Source organism: Mus pahari, chromosome 11 (assembly GCF_900095145.1).
Source record: "Mus pahari chromosome 11, PAHARI_EIJ_v1.1, whole genome shotgun sequence".
Lineage (NCBI taxonomy): Eukaryota > Metazoa > Chordata > Mammalia > Rodentia > Muridae > Mus > Mus pahari.
In genome coordinates this window covers 66,199,150-66,216,526 of record NC_034600.1, presented here as the reverse complement: position 1 = coordinate 66,216,526, position 17,377 = coordinate 66,199,150, and the positions used below count along the sequence as shown (strand labels likewise).

The 17,377-nt window shown below is 34.8% G+C and overlaps 1 protein-coding gene across 2 annotated transcripts in view; it reads right to left on the bottom strand.

Moving 5' to 3' along the window:
• Window positions 1-17,377, bottom strand: part of Cdh12 (cadherin 12) — a 1,034,353-nt gene that overhangs the window by 688,472 nt on the left and 328,504 nt on the right. For both annotated transcript variants that reach the window (XM_029543948.1, XM_021208389.2), the window contains exon 2: window positions 9,511-9,606. The gene's annotated coding sequence lies outside the window, so the exon portion shown is untranslated. The remainder of the gene's footprint in view (window positions 1-9,510; window positions 9,607-17,377) is intronic.

Below are 17,377 nucleotides of genomic sequence, written 5' to 3'. Positions count from 1 at the left end.
AGTATGAATGTAAAACATATATGGCAGGTTTGGACATACGTATTTATCATATAAACACAGGAACATACATGTCAAGTAATTGATTGTTTAGGACATCTCGTGAATAGAATGAAGAAGCAGTAATGAAGATGGCAAAACTTAATTCCCATTAAGAGTGTAGTAGAAAATAACTAATCTGAATTTGAAACTCTTAAATGCTTGCTACTTGTATTAGCTGATTTGAACTGTGGGAGCATCTGGCAGTTCTCAAAACAGGGAAAAAAAAAAAAAAAAGAGTAGGAAAGCATTTCACTGCTTTAAATCCCAGAGGAAAGCTGAGAAAAAAAAAAAATCTCTAGCTTATTAAAAAGCTTGTATCCTGGTCCATCAAAGGCCAAAAACTCTACTATGTATTTAAAAATTAGAACTACAGAGGCAGGAGTAATTGTTAACCAGTTCTGACCATTTATTGTACTTGCTGAGAACTTGAGATTGTTCCACACTGGGTGGCTCAAAGCTCCTGGTCCCTTTAGTTCTGGGAGATCTATCAAACTTTTGTGGCATCCTCAGGGTATTGCCCTCACATACACAACCACACACACACACACACACACACGCACACACACACACACAAAACTGAACTCTGAGTTTTCACATTAGTTCACATAATTCTTAAAATAATTCTCTAGGATGCATGCTATTGAGGACTTACAGTGGTTTGCATTGTGAATGAAAAGCCCCAAGTCACACTACTAATTACTGATTTAATGAAATGGGAATATTGGCCACTGGTAAAAAAAATAAAAAAAAAAAACAAAAACAAAAACAAAAACAAAAACAAACAGTCCTTGAATCAGTGATACAAATAAAAACCCTGACTGATGCAATTTGCAGCATCCATGAAACTCCTCAGGTTCTATTGTAAAGTATGTTAATGTCACTAGCAATAAATTACAGATACCTTTCTTTTGTTAATTAATAATAGATTCTTCTTTTATGCATCCTAACCACAGTATTTCCTCCCCAGGCTCCCTCCCCTTCTCCTATTGTGCATATCAACCCTCCCCCCCATTTCCTCTTCAGAAAACAGCAGGTCCCCAACAAACCACAGCCATAACAACAAAACAAGACACAATAAATAAGACAAGGTGAAAGCGCTCATCTACAGGCTGGCCAAGGCAAACCAATAGGAGGAAAAGATTCCCAAGTGCAGGCAAAGAGTCGATGTAAACCCATTTTCACTGTTAAGATTCCACCCCCAAACACGAAGCTAACAGCCATAGCATATATTCAGAGGACCTGATACAGGCCCCAACAAGCCCCATGCTTACTGCTTCAGTTCCAGTGAGCCTGTGTGAGCCCTGATCAGTTGATTTGGTAGGTCTCTATTTCCTGGTGCAGATGTCTTGTGTGTGTGTGTGTGTGTGTGTGTGTGTGTGTGTGTGTGTGTGACCAAAATTTGCAATTTTAAACTCTCAGTGACCATGCTCCAGAGAAAATGATGAAAGGCTACAACTAAGTTCCCACTGAGCATTATGGAAATATGGGTTAAAATTTGCAGTTTTATGGATGCATTTTTAGCTACGAATAATGATGTCACTCCTTTAAAATTAGGAAAACTCAACAAACCACACCTCCAGAAATTCTTTGCAAGCATTTGCGGCCAGTCAAACTATTGAGGCCATCCATAACGTTCTCACTGAACTTTTCCTTAGTCTTGGGTCATGTTCTTGTCAGTGTAACCAACCAAATTCATGGCTGACCATTTTTCTGCCCTGATCCCCTTCCATCCTCAGAGGCACTTGACCCAAATGGAAGATTCTTCGCTGAACTTCCTCTCAACATTCTAACTCGCTCTCCTTTGCTGACTACTCAGTTCAGTCCATTTTCTTCCTAATCTCTCTGACCTTTCTAGAAGGATTCCTGAGAGCTTTGTCTGCTAAATTCTGTTTGTAAGAAATTCATGTGACAAGCTGCTCAGGTCATGTGCTTGGGTCTCTGTCCATTCTTCTGCTTTCCAGGTGTGTAATCTTAGAAAGTGATCCTGTATCCTCTCCCGCTTAGTGCTCCTCATCCGCACAATGAGTTTCGTATAACAGAACCTGTCTCACACCAGCCTTAGGGTGATTTGCTTAATAAATTACTACCTGTAAGAAGCTGCGAACAGTGTATGACAGATATAGAATATGGTTTGCCAAGCAAGTGAATTAAGGTCAATTAAATATCATTATACACCAGGAAAAAAATCACCTTTAAATTGTATATGACTATGTGCCTAGTCAATATTTTTTTTCTTATGTGTTTAAAGGCAAAGCAGATTTTATACCCTCATCTTTCAATAAAACCAAGCTTATTCCTCTCAGAACAGTCTCACAACCCACTTCATTTTCGTGATATGATTATTTTGTTTCATTTTCTTTGCTTTTTATCATTAGTCTTCTCCAAGGTTCCTGCTAGTGTCATATTTCACCCGTCTTATCAGGTCTCCTGGAAGCAAAATTTTCTACCTCACGTTTCCCTACAAGGTAATTAACAGGAGTTAAACGGTTTCCAAGTAATGGAGACCTTTAGAAATTTCCACAGTGCATCAAAAAAGGAAACCCTCCTACTTGTCTGAAATGCCCACTGTCCATGGGACTTCATCACTTACAGCTCTCCTCTATTCTCTCCTAACCTCGCGACACTGATCTGCCTGCTGGCCCCTATATATATCAAGTATGTCATGAGCTGATTACTCAAAATTGATTTCCCTTTGAACAATGTACTCTGATATTCTTGCCTTCTCACTGTTTCCTTTTCTGTTAAAAAAGTTCACCAAACACCTTATCTTTAAACAAGCCTGCCTGGCGTTTCCTTGATTGACAATTGTCATGGGGTTGCTCATCAACTCGTGGCAGTACCATCACTGCTCCTTCGATGTAAAAGTAAGCAAATAGAGGAAGGCAATAAGCATAGGCTCCTTCACGCTGTCTGCTTCTGTTCCTATTTCCAGGTCCTGCCATACTTGAATTCCTGTGTGAACTTCCCTCAACTACAGATCATGAACAGGGTATATAAGCCAAATAAACCCTTCTCTTCCCAAACTGCTTTTGGTCATGGCGTTTTAATCCTAGTAATAGAAAGCACACCATGATTCCCTTTAAAATATATGGAGAGTTAGCTTGACTGGGAATAAATTTTATCTAAATATACTTTTGCGGTTTGAAAAGTAGCATACTATTTTCCCTTCCATCTGTAGTTTCAAAATGTCCATGGCAGTGCAGGCACATGTTTTATAAGATATTTTCTATAATCCTTAATCTATAAATAATTTTATTGTTAACTGTGACATTTTTATTTATTTTTTCTTTAGTTTTGAGATTGTATTTTAGTTAAAATGTTTATACCTCCCCTTTCCTCCTTCCAAACCTTCTACTCTTCCCACTCTCCTTCAATTTGGCCTCTTATTTCATCAATTATTGTTACACACATATATATGTATGTGTAGATCAATATATACTCATTACTATAATCTGTTAAGTCTACACACTATAGCGAATGCATTGGAATGATTAATCATCTTTAATAATTGATTCAAAACTCATGAGTTACCTGAGCTACAGTTAACATAAACGCTGGGATAAAATTATTCTTGAGTAAGTCAGTTCATTTGTCTGTAATTAAGTATGCATTCTCATTAGTGTGGATATTTCCTGTAAGATAGAGAACATGTAACGAAAATATCTAGGAGGGTCTATTATTTGCTTGTATATCACTAACTTCATTAAGTAGAGGACTGCAGTCTGATGTCAGTGAGAGAAGCCACACCCAACCCTTGAGGGACTTAAGGTCCCAGGGAGTAGGGAGGCCTGATGGGAATGGGTAGGAGTGGAGTAGGGACATCCTCTTGGAGATGGGGGAAGAGGAATGGGATGAGGAACTGTCAGAGGGCATATAAATATATATGTTAAAGAAAATTTTAAAAAGAAATAAAAGAAAATTTAAAAAGGCATTTGATTATAAAGGAAATAACAATGTTATGGAGGTTTCTGAGTGGGGTTTATCAGAAAGCCACTCTTTAGTGGCTGTTTTCAAGATTGCTTGTATATTTTTGCGAATATATTAGAATAAAAGAGATAAAACCAGTACAGGGAAAGATGATGATAAATATATTGAATATACATTATCTCTTATGTACTTCCAACTGTCAATTTAATTTAAATTGATGGATGATAATATTACATACTAATAAGGTGCAATCTAATGTATGATATATGCATTATAAAATAATTAAAAAACTTAATTTTGCTTATTATCAATCATTTCAATGTGATCACAGAGACAAATGCTTTGCCTTTTTTTAATGGCAGTCTATTATTTCTAATACATTGTGATTCCCCACACACACATTTACAGTTAAATTAGAGATGTAACTATGAAGTCAAGTCATTTTCCTCTATATTTAGTTTTCAAATATAAAAAATAAATTTACTTTCCTTATTAATATCCTGCATTGCATTTATCTTCCCCTTACTTCTCTAGAAGGAATACTGATAAAGACATTCATGTTAGAAAACAAAAAAAGACACCAATATTTACAAGGCCAACAGCATAATAGTCTGGGCTTTATTCAACCTAAGAATGCTTTTTTATCATTCTATAGGAAGAAAAAGCAGCAGCAAAATTGTACAAAGAGCTAGAGTTTAGCCTTCTCTCCTCAAAATGGATAGCCCCAGCATGGGAGATGTAATAGTTAAATGTTATTGTGCATGTCACCCAAATTATCATATTTGATACTTTATTTTTAAATTAATAAAAAGGGTAGTATGACTTTCTGACAGCAAAATCAAGCCATTTTTAAAAATAAACATGAAATATAGAGCACCTCTCTCTCTCTCTCTCTCTCTCTCTCTCTCTATATATATATATATATATATATATGCATAAAATAACTGTCAGAATCATTTGCCTCTCACTATAACAGGTAATAATTAGCATATGGAGTCATGGTCAAGAGACATTTTGTATTAAATTAGATAGATTGAAATAAAATTTCTTCATATGCCACAAAACAGTTAAACAGTTTCAAAATTCTTGTTCCCTAATGATCAAATTCTTCTTCTTGTCTATCATTGTACTTTTATAGGATTAGGAAGTTCAATTGTACCATGAAGTTAATTTAAAAGAATACCAGAAAAAATTAACAAAGTATTAGTTTTCAAAACTTTTCAAATTTGATTAAAATTTGGACCCTTAAATGAAAATGAAATTTTCCCATTGTTCAGGATTTTCTCATTTGTATCAAAAGACATTTGATTAGAATAATTTTTCAAATATAAACAATTAGTAACAGACCATTTATTTACTAAATGTTTATAGGAGAGGGCCAGCTGCCTGAATCACCTTCTATAGAGTGCTCTTGAGTTAGGATTTCCTCATGAAATTGCACGACTTAAAAATACTCACTCTTTTCAACTCAAGGATCTATAAGGATTAGTTATTTTTAAGGCATTTTCTATACATTGTCTAAAAAGAAATGAATTTGATCTAAAACATTTATTAACAATTCTCTATGGTTTAGCTAGGCTTACTAGTGCCCGGAAATGTACTTTACTGCTTATTCAATTTAATTTAGTGTGTAGGAGGTCTCTTTTTAATCAACTTTAAAGTCATGTTCTGCTGACTTGCAAATCAGGAGGTCAATGGTAATTGAGGGAAGTCTTAACAACTTCGACACTTTCTCTCCCTGTAAAAATGAGTGCTGCTCTGTGTGTTATGATACTTGGCTTCTCCATATTGCATTACAGGGTTAAGAAGATGAATGCTCATTGCTTTTAATCCTCACCATGATTTATGAGCCTCTTGATATCCCTTCCCTAGAGCAGCTACAACTGTGCAGTTGTTCTGCCTGCTGCTTAAATTACACAGACATCTGCAAAGTAAATTATGGATTGTTGTTCCATGGACCATAACCGAGCATTCTCTTCATCTCGCCTGCAGTATTTTTTCATTAGAACAAAGAATCTATATGTGCTCACAGCTTAAGGACTGAGGGAAAGCTAGCTAACCAAAGTGATAGCACCATGCCCTAGACTGTGATTTGCAATATAATATCAAAGTCACATAACATATAACCTAGAAAATTATAAGGATATAAAAATAATAACTATGTTTTTTTGTGCACTTATCTTTATTGAAAGGAAACTATTATAAGGCTTACAGAGGAGGATGACACTTAAGACTAATTTAAAGTATATTCCATGGAATAAAATCCATGTAAATGACCCTTGATCTGTCATTGCTGAATGTTTTAATTCCGTACTATGTGCTATAAAACTCAAAATTGAACAAATAAATGAAAAAAATACATGGAAAATGAGAGAACTTTTGCAGAAAGTTCCCATGCTGATATTTCTCATCGTGAACTTGCTATAGCATTCCTGGAAATTTGTAGTCATGGTGAGGAACAGGAATATCTTTCTTTACAATAAATCTGACAGAGGCTAGGTTGTAATAACCAGTGGATTCTGCTTTTCCTTGTCTTTTTGGCTCTTGTTAATCTCTGTAGCTGATGAATCATAACTCCCAATGACAAGTCCATTGTGAAACCCTAATAGGCATGTCTAAAATTATTAACCTTTGACAATCCCCCAAATTAGAAATATCACTCCATTTATTTTCTTCAGATCTGCTAATTGCAAGTCAAAGGAAATCCTGTCTGAGGACGCTGTACTGGCAGTTTACAAGTAGATTTCTACTTATTTCTTATAGAGTGCATTTAACATTACAGGTTCTGTGAATCATGTTTTGAGTCCCAGCTGTTAAGCCAGCAGGATTCTGTGAGCAGAAACCAGAAATGTCCTCCTGACTCCAGCTGAGCAAGGCCTCTGTTTGCTCTCTCCATCAGCCCCTGCTTCACCTCATCATCTGCTCAGAGCTGAGGGTCAGGACCTGCCACTCAAGACAATACTCTACAGACTTACTGTTTTCCCTCTCTGTAAAGATAGCCCTTATATCTGTTTATCTCTATGTCTGTCAGTAGCTCATCTTGCAAACTTTACTTTTTTTCTCTACTCTGTCTCCTCGTCATTAAAATGTAAAAAAAGGTACAGCCTTAGTCCTGAGTCATTTTATTTAAAGTCTCCTACAACATTAATATACCTACAAAAAAATAAATGTGTGAACAAGCAATTTCCTTTAAAACATATAAAGGATGCACTGGGACAAAATTAAACTCAGACTTTTAAAATAGCAGAAACTGATATGCAACAACTAAATTGTTAAACAATTATCATAGTAATCTGCTTCCAATAACCAAAACTCTGTTCATTTTTTTAATCCTTTGTTCCAAAAGAATGAACTACAACATCATCTTTTAAATAACAGGAACTCAAAGCCTACACACATTTTAGATTCCTTTCTCTGATTTCCAATATCTACTCATCCGGATTTATCTACTAAGTTTTCACATACTTAATATCCATTTAAAAGTGTAAACATCACAATGGGTTAAAGTTTAACAGATACAAATTCCTTATTTCCCAGTTTTTAATGATCTGTAATAACTATGGTTACCTAAAAGATGACAATGCATATATCAGAGAAGTTTGAACATTGTTGTTTAATGCGTTTTACAAAATGTTATAGAATTTAGCGTTTTTCCTTTTGTTCAATAATTATGAGATTATTGAACTTCAATGAACCTCATATATTTTCTATTTGAAATTAAAATAACTAACTGCAACATTCTTATTCATAAGGACAATTTTATACAGTGATATTTTTAGTAGTTTTACACATTATTTCCTAATTATATTCTAGGTAGGTTACTTGCAATCCAATTTTCATAGGTGAGTTTTATGAAAACAGTAAGAAGAAACAATGTCAAAATACCATCTTTGAATGTCTAAGAGTGTGAAATTCACTCTAACTAATGAGAAGTGAACATCTTGGTTTCTCTGTCATCAGGCTGAGATCTTCAAATTAATCTATACTAAAGAATTATGAACTTTCCTTTATTATTTGTTATAAATTCAGTTATAGAACAAAAGGAAACACAGGACTCTTGATAAGATTATGTTTCTGCTCATTAATTTGGGACTTTGGATATATTAAAGTCTTATAAAGTCTTAAAGGAAAAGCTACATTCCTTTTTAAATTGAGTCTCTTCATGTCATTTAGTTATTAACACTTGCCTAATTTTGAGGTACCTTGTGTTTTATCTGTATTATTACAAATAAATATCAATAATTATTTTACAATGGGTTAGTATTAAAATTATATTTATATCATATAACGCATATAGGTTGAAGCAATCAAAGATTTCTTAAGTAAGCAACTTGCCAATGACAGGTATTAGAAATAGTCATCTATATTAGCCATGAAAAAAAATGTAAGAATAAGTCTGTTCTTTGAGTAATCCAGATTTTACAATGTCAAGATAAGCTACTTCTGAACTAGAAATTTTAAATTTTAATTACAAATACTAATGGAAAAATAAAAGAACAAATGGAACAGGGAAACAGACTTGTAACATAAAATGATTAGTTACCTTTCAAATTTTACCTTATTTGAAAATTTTATCAGAATACATATAATTTTTTATTCAAGCTGACAGTTGTAATTACATGATGATATTATAGAATTAAGTTGAGGTCAACCATGCTTTGAATGAGTTAATCTCACAAAAGAAACAGTAAAAATAATGTCTTCAGTTGTATACTTATGAAGTCCAAGCATACATAGAGCACTTTTACAAATATCACAGCAATATCCATAAAGACACATGAGTTTAGAAAATTCTTTGACTTACCTTTTAACTTTTCTTTCTGTGAAAGAAATTTTTCTGAGATTTTAGAGTAATGGTTAATCTTAATTGATAACTGATCAGGGACAGAGAATATCATAACTGTTTTACTACAACCAATAGATTCTATCATTACTAGAAGGGAAGTGTTAGCTGAAGCACTTTAATCACTTTGCCCATGGAAGATAACCAAGTGTCCGAATATCAGAATGTAGACCCCTGCTATCATAGTGAATAGCACCTGAGAGTTGCCAGCAAAAAAGAAGCAATAGAACGTGAATGAACCATAATAAAATTAATAAAGATGAGGAATTTTGTTGTTTTCTCTCTGCATATGCAAAGTGTTCATCTTATATTTGCCATCAAAATGAGACACGTGTGACAGCTCACAAATATCACCAATTTTGAAAGAGTAAAAAAATACTATAAAAGAGATGATAGGAAAAGATATCCATTTTATTAAGAGAAAGAAAACCACTAGGCTTTCTCAAATCTACATAATAATTTAAAAGAAGTGAGGAAAACATAATAAATAAATAAATAAATTGACAAAAGAAAAGATCACATAAATTTTACATGATTTTATGAACTTGAATGAACTTCTATTTATAGAAACTAGAATTTCCAGTAAAGTAAAAATAAATAACTGTTATAAAATAGTATTTTAAGTTTGTTATAGAGTTTGTTCTTTGAAGTATTTATTTTGAGTTTGAAGACAGGCATTATTGGTAAGATGTGTCACCTACCTTTATAAAGGCTACCATTCTCTCAAAACTCCAGACTTCTATTGTGTTCTGAATTCATTACAATCCTCAGTACAATGGACTAGTCAGGCAATTGAGCTAGAAGACAGAAACAAACAAAATATGAATGTTCACAACTGTGAAAAATGTATGTATTTGTAATTCTATTTAATTAAAATTTGTCGAAAGAAGATGGGAAGTTCATAGGAACCTGTCTTAGTCAGGGTTTCTATTCCTTGAGAAAACATCATGGCCATGAAGCAAGTTGGAGAGGAAAGAGTTTATTCAGCTTACACTTCCATACTTCTGTTCATCACCAAGGAAGTCAGGACTGGAACTCAAGCAGGTCAGGAAGCAGGAGATGATGCAGAGGCCATGGAGGATGTTCTTTACTGGCTTGCTTCCCCTGGATTGCTCAGCCTGCTCTCTTATAGAACCAAGACTACCAGTCCAGAGATGGCACCACCCACAAGGGGAGCTCCCCTCTTGAACACTAATTGAGAAAATGCCTTGCAGCTGGATCTTGTGGAGGCATTTCCCCAACTGAAGTTACTTTCTCTGTGATAACTCCAGCCTGTGTCAAGTTGACACAAAACTAGCCAGTACAGAACCCAACAGATGATTTTTTCTTTCATTAAAATAAGAATTGACTATCTCATTAGAATTCTATGTAAGTTCCTTGGACATAGATTCTGATAGGTGGCAGCAAATAGAACTTAAAACAGCCATTGATTTATCTTTTACCTATTTTATTTTATTTTCATACCTGGGTTATGAAATAGCTTATGGTTTCATAGCTTATCACACAGTTCTCTACTGTGAAGTAACTTGGGTTATGCCTTTGTATTATTCTGGGTTTTTTTTTAGGCATTTTTTATTAGATATTTTCTTCATTTACATTTTAAATGCTATCCACAAAGCCCCCTATACCCTCCCCTGCCCTGCTCCCCAACCCACCCACTCCTGCTTCCTGGCCCTGGCATTCTTCTGTACTGGGGCATATGATCTTTGCAATACCAAGGGCTTCTCCTCCCATTGATCGCTGACTAGGCCATCCTCTGCTACATATGCAACTAAACAAAAATGTCCAAAATCAAGAAAGGTTAAAGTCTGCAAATTCAGTGGAGAAATTCTGTGCTGATGCTTTATACATTTTTTATAGCAGTTATTTGTCTATTCTTGGTATTTCATTCCTTGCTTGATCATTCATCAACTCATACACTTATTTATGTGCACCAGGGGGAACTCAGGCATCATCATCTAACATTCTGTGTTATAGTTTAAAAATGCATTGCTCAGTTTTTAGCCCAAATGTTTTCACCTTTGACCTTTGTAAACTTTTATTTACAGTTCATTTTGAAATAACATATTGGTTTGTCACTGATCATTCAATTTATCTGGTGAGTTTCAGCATTATATTGGTCTGAAAGAGAAATATCCACCATAAGTTGGGATATTATATGTTGTGTTCCCAATTGATGTAACTGAGGAGGAGGTTTCAGAGCTATAATCTTGCTTCCGGAAGGATGCCCATTTGGGCAGGCATTGAGAAATAATAATCACACTCCACTTTTAGTTTGCAGTTTAGTGCTTTTCATTAAAGACATGTGTCCTCCTCTGCCACTACTCTGAATGCCATACCTGCCTATTGTCATGATTTTGTATAACAATAGGCTCTTATTCTTCTGGTACTTTAGACCTGATAAACTTCCCCTTCTATAAGTTGCCAAGGACTGAAGGATCTGAAGGGGTTTCCAATCCCACAGGAGGAACAACAATATCAACCAACCAGACCCCCCACCCAGAGCTCCCAGGGACTAAACTGCCAACCAAAGAGTACACATGGAGGGACCCATGGCTCTGACTGCATATGTAACAGAGGATGGCCTTATCTGGCATCACTGGGAGGAGAGGCCCTTGGTCCTATGAAGGCTTGATGCCACAGTGTAGGGGAATGCCATATCAGGGAAGTAGGAGTAGGTGGGTGGGTGGGGAAGCACCTTCATAGAATCAGAGGGAAGGGGCATGGGATAGGAGGTTTCTGGAGGGAAAACTGGGAAAGGGGAAAGCATTTGACATGTAAATAAATAAAATACCCCATTAAAAAAATAAGTTGTCTTTGACATATTTTACCATAGCAACAGAAAAGTAACTAATGTAAGTCCAGTGAGGAAACTTGTCCCTAAACTTTGATTCACGTGAATGAAACAGTTTGATATTTTCCTCAGTTTTCCTGTGTGCCTGCCAGAATGCACATGTGCACACACACAGACACACACACACATAAATTTCTCTTTTGGTAAAGAATATATGCAATGAGGCAGGTTCACCTAAACCTAGGAAACAATACAGAAGTGACATTTAGCTGTACTCCAAATATCTATGGTTATACCCATACAAAATAGTGCCCTAAGCAGTAATCCAATAAACCTCTTCTGAAGAAGAAGAGGTAAAGGCCCAAACCCATAGCTCCCCAAAATGCAGAGAATAACTAGGGACTGTGAGTTCAGTTCTAAATAAGTCAATTATACTTTTTACTTACCACTCTCTGAGATTCAGGGATTATGGCCTGACACTAAAGAGGAAGTATGTAAAAGCCATGAGATAAGATGAAGGGCTTTGAAATCCCATCTTCGAGTATACATATAACTGTTGCAATCGTTGGCTAGTGCTAATTGTAGTTACCTCTAGTAGGGCCAACAAAGATCAGGCATGTTCAATAGCCACTGAAGAGGGGCTGACTCACAGGACTCTCTTTCACAGAACAACTCTCAGTTACTAACAGATTCTTGGATAGGCAGGATAATTATCTATCCATCCTAATTGGATAACTCCTACAGAACCCACCAGGTTTCAGTGAATAGTTCAAAACCCATAACAGTATGGCTGACCCAGGTTAAACTGAGTAGTGAATAAAAGAAAAACAAATAGGTATGAAAACAAGACAAGATTTATAGAGAGGATGCAGAATGGAATGGGTTCATAGGAAGTTATGAGAAGCTGAAGATGAGGTGGTCAGTATGCATAGTGAACAGGTGCTGGAAAAAATGTAAGAAACTTTTAATTTAAAAAGGAATATATTGAATTGTGGGGATACTTCTGTGAATAATACATAGTATCATATTTTCCGTGAGATAAACCATCCCAAATTGTCTTAAGGCCAAGGAAGGATAGGAAAAGGAAGAAACTATACAAGATTGGGTAGCTGATAAACACATTTTAAAAAGTCAAGTAAGACAAGCCAAAATTACTCAGAGGCCACTGTATTATGAAAGGTGGAGTTAATTAACATTATAGGAAGAAAAATGTAGCTATATGTACATATGTGTAAAAAAATATGTGTGTGTGTGTGTGTGTGTGTGTGTGTGTAACTGATATATGTAATATATTGAGATATCTGGCAAATGGATATAATTAGATTTAAATGATCATAGTTGTTTTATTACAGGCATAAAGATGTAGATAACACTTTGTTTGAGATATTTATTACTTATATGTAGTTATTTATTATACATTCTTTATTTTAAATTCTTCAAGGACATGCAGTCAATCTCATCTGCTTTATTTCTTCCTTTATCTTTTTCCCCAAGAAAATCATTTGTAAATGATGGTACTCTTATCTTGGCAGGAGTTGGGTGAAAGAAATGGGACGGTGTATTTCATCCCCAATGTGAGAGGTTGATATGTTAAAATCCCTAATGCTTCTGATAATTTATTCTTCATAGGAAGAAAAATTCAGATAGGATATTTTATATTTGTTCTCAATTTCATTTTTGAACTTTAGCTATGCTTGATACTATTGGACAATTAAAGAGGAAAGAAAAAAATTCCTTATAGAGATTAATTCTTTACTACATTGAAATTGAATGTTATTTATCTTAGTAATATATTTGTTGCATTTTAAGCCCATGCATTTAATAGTTCTTAGCCTTTCAGCTATGATCAAGTATAGACATATACATTTGTTAAGTCTTATAGTAATTCTAACATGCAGTATACAATGGTTAACATTTATATGAATGTAATTGCTAAAAATAAATAAGAAAAATATATTTTGATGCTATATTTTTTACTAGAACTAGAGCAAAATAGCAAAATAGACATGCAGTATTTATCTTCAATCACTCTCCAGCCAATTTAAGGACAATTTATGTCATACATTCATACATAATAAATGAATAGAGAATTTATGAATTAATGGTAATGTTAACTATTGGAGCAGTGATTTCTGGACTTAGGCTCTATCCCAATAACAATATTGATTATCTAAATCAACTTAAAAGAAACAGATATTAAATAATTTCAATGGTGACAACAGTTGAGTCTAACATAATGATTCAACTGTCATTATAGCAGGAAAGAGATTCAATTGACTAGTACTTAAATAATTGTGGTTATGGTTCAATGAAACTTTATCTGTAAAAAGAGATACAATTGGGCCTGAGGGTACATCTTAGTTTGTTAGATGCATGGAATTCAAGTTCAATCTCCAAAATCAGGTAAATTGGGTAAAGTAATGCTTGTCTATAATCTTAGAATTCAAGATGTGGAGACAGAGGGATAAATTAATTAATTAATTAATTAATTAATTAACAAACAAAAATATGACTAAAATGTATTTCCAGCATGATTTTAGGGGGTCATGAATTTTTGAATCCTATGCAATGTAGAGTTTGACACAACTGTAGTGTGTTTCTTTTCTAATAGTTGAGTCGTTTCTATGATGCCTATCCTGATCACTGAAGAATACTTAGAAGAAGTTATTGAGTGAAAGTTTGTAGACCAGTCTTGTCTATATGTTACAAGGAAAATTCAAGTTGACATTTATTTATGTGCATTATTGTCCTAATAGCTTTAACTACCAATTGGACATAACTTAGTGTCACCTGAAAAGGGACTCTCAATTGAAGATTTTCCCAGATTAGGCAGACATATCTATAGGAGATCATCTTGACTCAGCCCAAAATACTTTGGACCATTCCTAAGCAGATGATCTGAGGCTCTATAACAAATTCTATAAACCATGAGCCAAGAGATAACAGTCCATCCTATTTTCTGTTGTAAATTCTTGCTTGAGCTTATGCTCTGATTTCCTTTAATGATGGACTGTTACGTAGAAGGGAGAGCCACATTCTTTCCTTTCATGTGGTTTTATTTTTGACTGTAAAAATCCTAAAAGAACTTTTGAAAGATTTTGCCATTGTTATAGAATATTTACAAAGAAATGATAATCTGTATTTTCAGAATCAGATGACCCCAGAAGTGTATAAAATTAGAACTTATATTTTAATAGATTTTAAGTGGTACACTAAAACACAAAAATTATAAAATAGTAATGGAATATCTTTAAATAGCTGACATATCCACCTATGATTTGAAGCTAAGTTACACATTCCCATTTCATCATTTAGCATTTCATATGGCAAAAATATCATAAAATGTTATACTTTTTCTATATAAGATAAGCAGTCACTGTTGGTAATTTGCCTACTATCCAGAATTTTACATTTGTCTACCAGTGTTGTAATTTTCAAAGACTGTAGACTTCTAATATATTTATATTATGATACCAACATGGCACTTTGGATGGCAAAGGAGATAAAGAATGAGTTTCAGAGTGTCTGAATATGATATGATTGTGTGTAATATAACTTATCACAGTCTAAAGAGAACAACAAAGTCAGTTTAGATTGGGGTAATGCCCAGATTATATTGTCCAGAGTGTGTTCATGGAGGACTGTCTTAATTTTTGAAGCACTATTGTGTGAAACACTACAGTCAGAAGCACTAAGGTGTGAAGCAATATTTCTTGCACAGTTCATCCAGTACAGTTTAAGAAAGATAGATAGAGACAAGCCTGTGAGCAAGGCAGCAGGAAGCATTTTTCCATACATTTTACTGCATGCCTCTCCTTGAGTCCCTGTTCAGTTTTCTTCATAGTGTATTAAGTCAAGTAAATGCTTCTCTAACCCAAATGATGTTTAATTACATTTTTTGCCAAACGTTCAGCAAGGAAGCTAGATAATTGATGACAATGTGAACACTTCTGAAATAATCAGATACCAATTATCTTCTACTCTAAAATTCAACAGTGGTTTATTTCAGAGAGAAGACCGTGTGAAAGTTATTGGTGTACAGATGGTTTGCAGTTGTTTTCTCAAGCACATACCTTATCTGATTCAGATATGGAAGTATGATCAGGGAAAATTGCTGGTTGGTGATATGGCATAGGAGGAACGTCCTCCAGGACAAACATGGACACAAGGGTTACAAAGTGAGGGAAGGAAGAATTCAACAGGATGCTCAAAGATACATTTGCCTAAGTCCTGTTTGCAATTCTTCAGCTAGTAGCTAGCTAAGAACTATATAAGAAGCAGTGGCAAAACAAAAATGGTTCATTTTTATATATGAATCCAGTCTTAGGTCTTTGTCTAACACTACCTCCATTTGCAGGATCTTGTGATGTCCTCTGCTATTTGGCCATGGCAGAATACCATATCCAGCATGCACTATACTATAACATAATGATTATAGGTATAAATCTTTTACACTCATTATCTGAGTAGAGGTGAAACTTAGGCTATGAATTAATAACCTGAAGGTCAGCCTGAATACACATAGTGACCATCTTCTCACTGATGGTGAATTAATTCAGATCATCATTATTCATATAAAACCGGATTGTTTTCCTTTTGAATATTACTCAGCCATGTGTGCATTCTATGATTACTCCAGTGTTTCAACCATAACTTAGAGAATTGTGTATTATTTCAGCCACTGTATATTCAGCTGTGCTCACATCATATGTCAAATATTTCACATTCCATCTGCGTTCTTTCTCAAAGTCAGGTTTTTCTCATTGACCTCAAATGGAAACTCTGGATCTGAAGCTATATTCTGAGAACTGAGCAAGACCATCTCAAATCTACTATTAAAATTTCACTACTTCTTACTCCTAAATCACATCGAGTTGTTTGATATCTTGTATTTATATGGGATTTTCCATAAACCATACCCTTAACTTCACTAACACAGCACAGACAAGATTCTTTGCTCAATCCTTGTAACCACTAACAGCCTTGAAGACAACAATGATTGGATCTCTCCCCTATAACCAGCTCATGACCACACATCCTGTTTCCACGGTCACAAAAATTAAAGAGCAGCATCTTTCTTATCTGAAATAGAGGTATGTAGAGGAACCAAGACTTCATTGAGGCCTATTAAAAGAAAGCCAGTTCTTGGTTAAAATTATTTAATCTGAGTTCTATCCCAGGACCTGGATTTTAAACTGACCAAGATTTCATAAGCTATTGTACCATCCCTTAATAATTATTCCAACTGGGCCTGCCAAACTCTTTGCCAGGCAACCAGGTCAGAGGAATCCTGAAAAGCTTTAAAATATGTCAAAATGTTGGAAATACTAATTCTTACTTTAATGAGATAACATGTTTATACCCCCAAGAAGCACTCCCCTTAATGCAGTTGCTTACAAAGCACTGATAACCTATCTTCTTCTAAAAACTGATAACTTAACCTTTCTCCATTTACATATTAACCCAAACGTTAGGCATGCTGACACTGGAACTTTGGACATCCTCACTTTCTCCAGAGAAACTCCCCTGATGCATTTGCAGGCTGTTTGCCAACTTCTTTTGCTCAGCCCTCTCCTTTGACCCGAGGTGAGAAGACACAAATATCATTCTATATCCTTTTTCCTCTTACCCCTATCACCCTTGTCAGCAGCTGTTAAGATTGACAGCTTACCTGCCTTTGCTTCCATTCTTAATATAAAGAAAATGTCCCATGAGCTTCACTCTTTGCCCATTTTAAAGTGACTTTATCAGTACAGCTACAAAATTGCAATAGG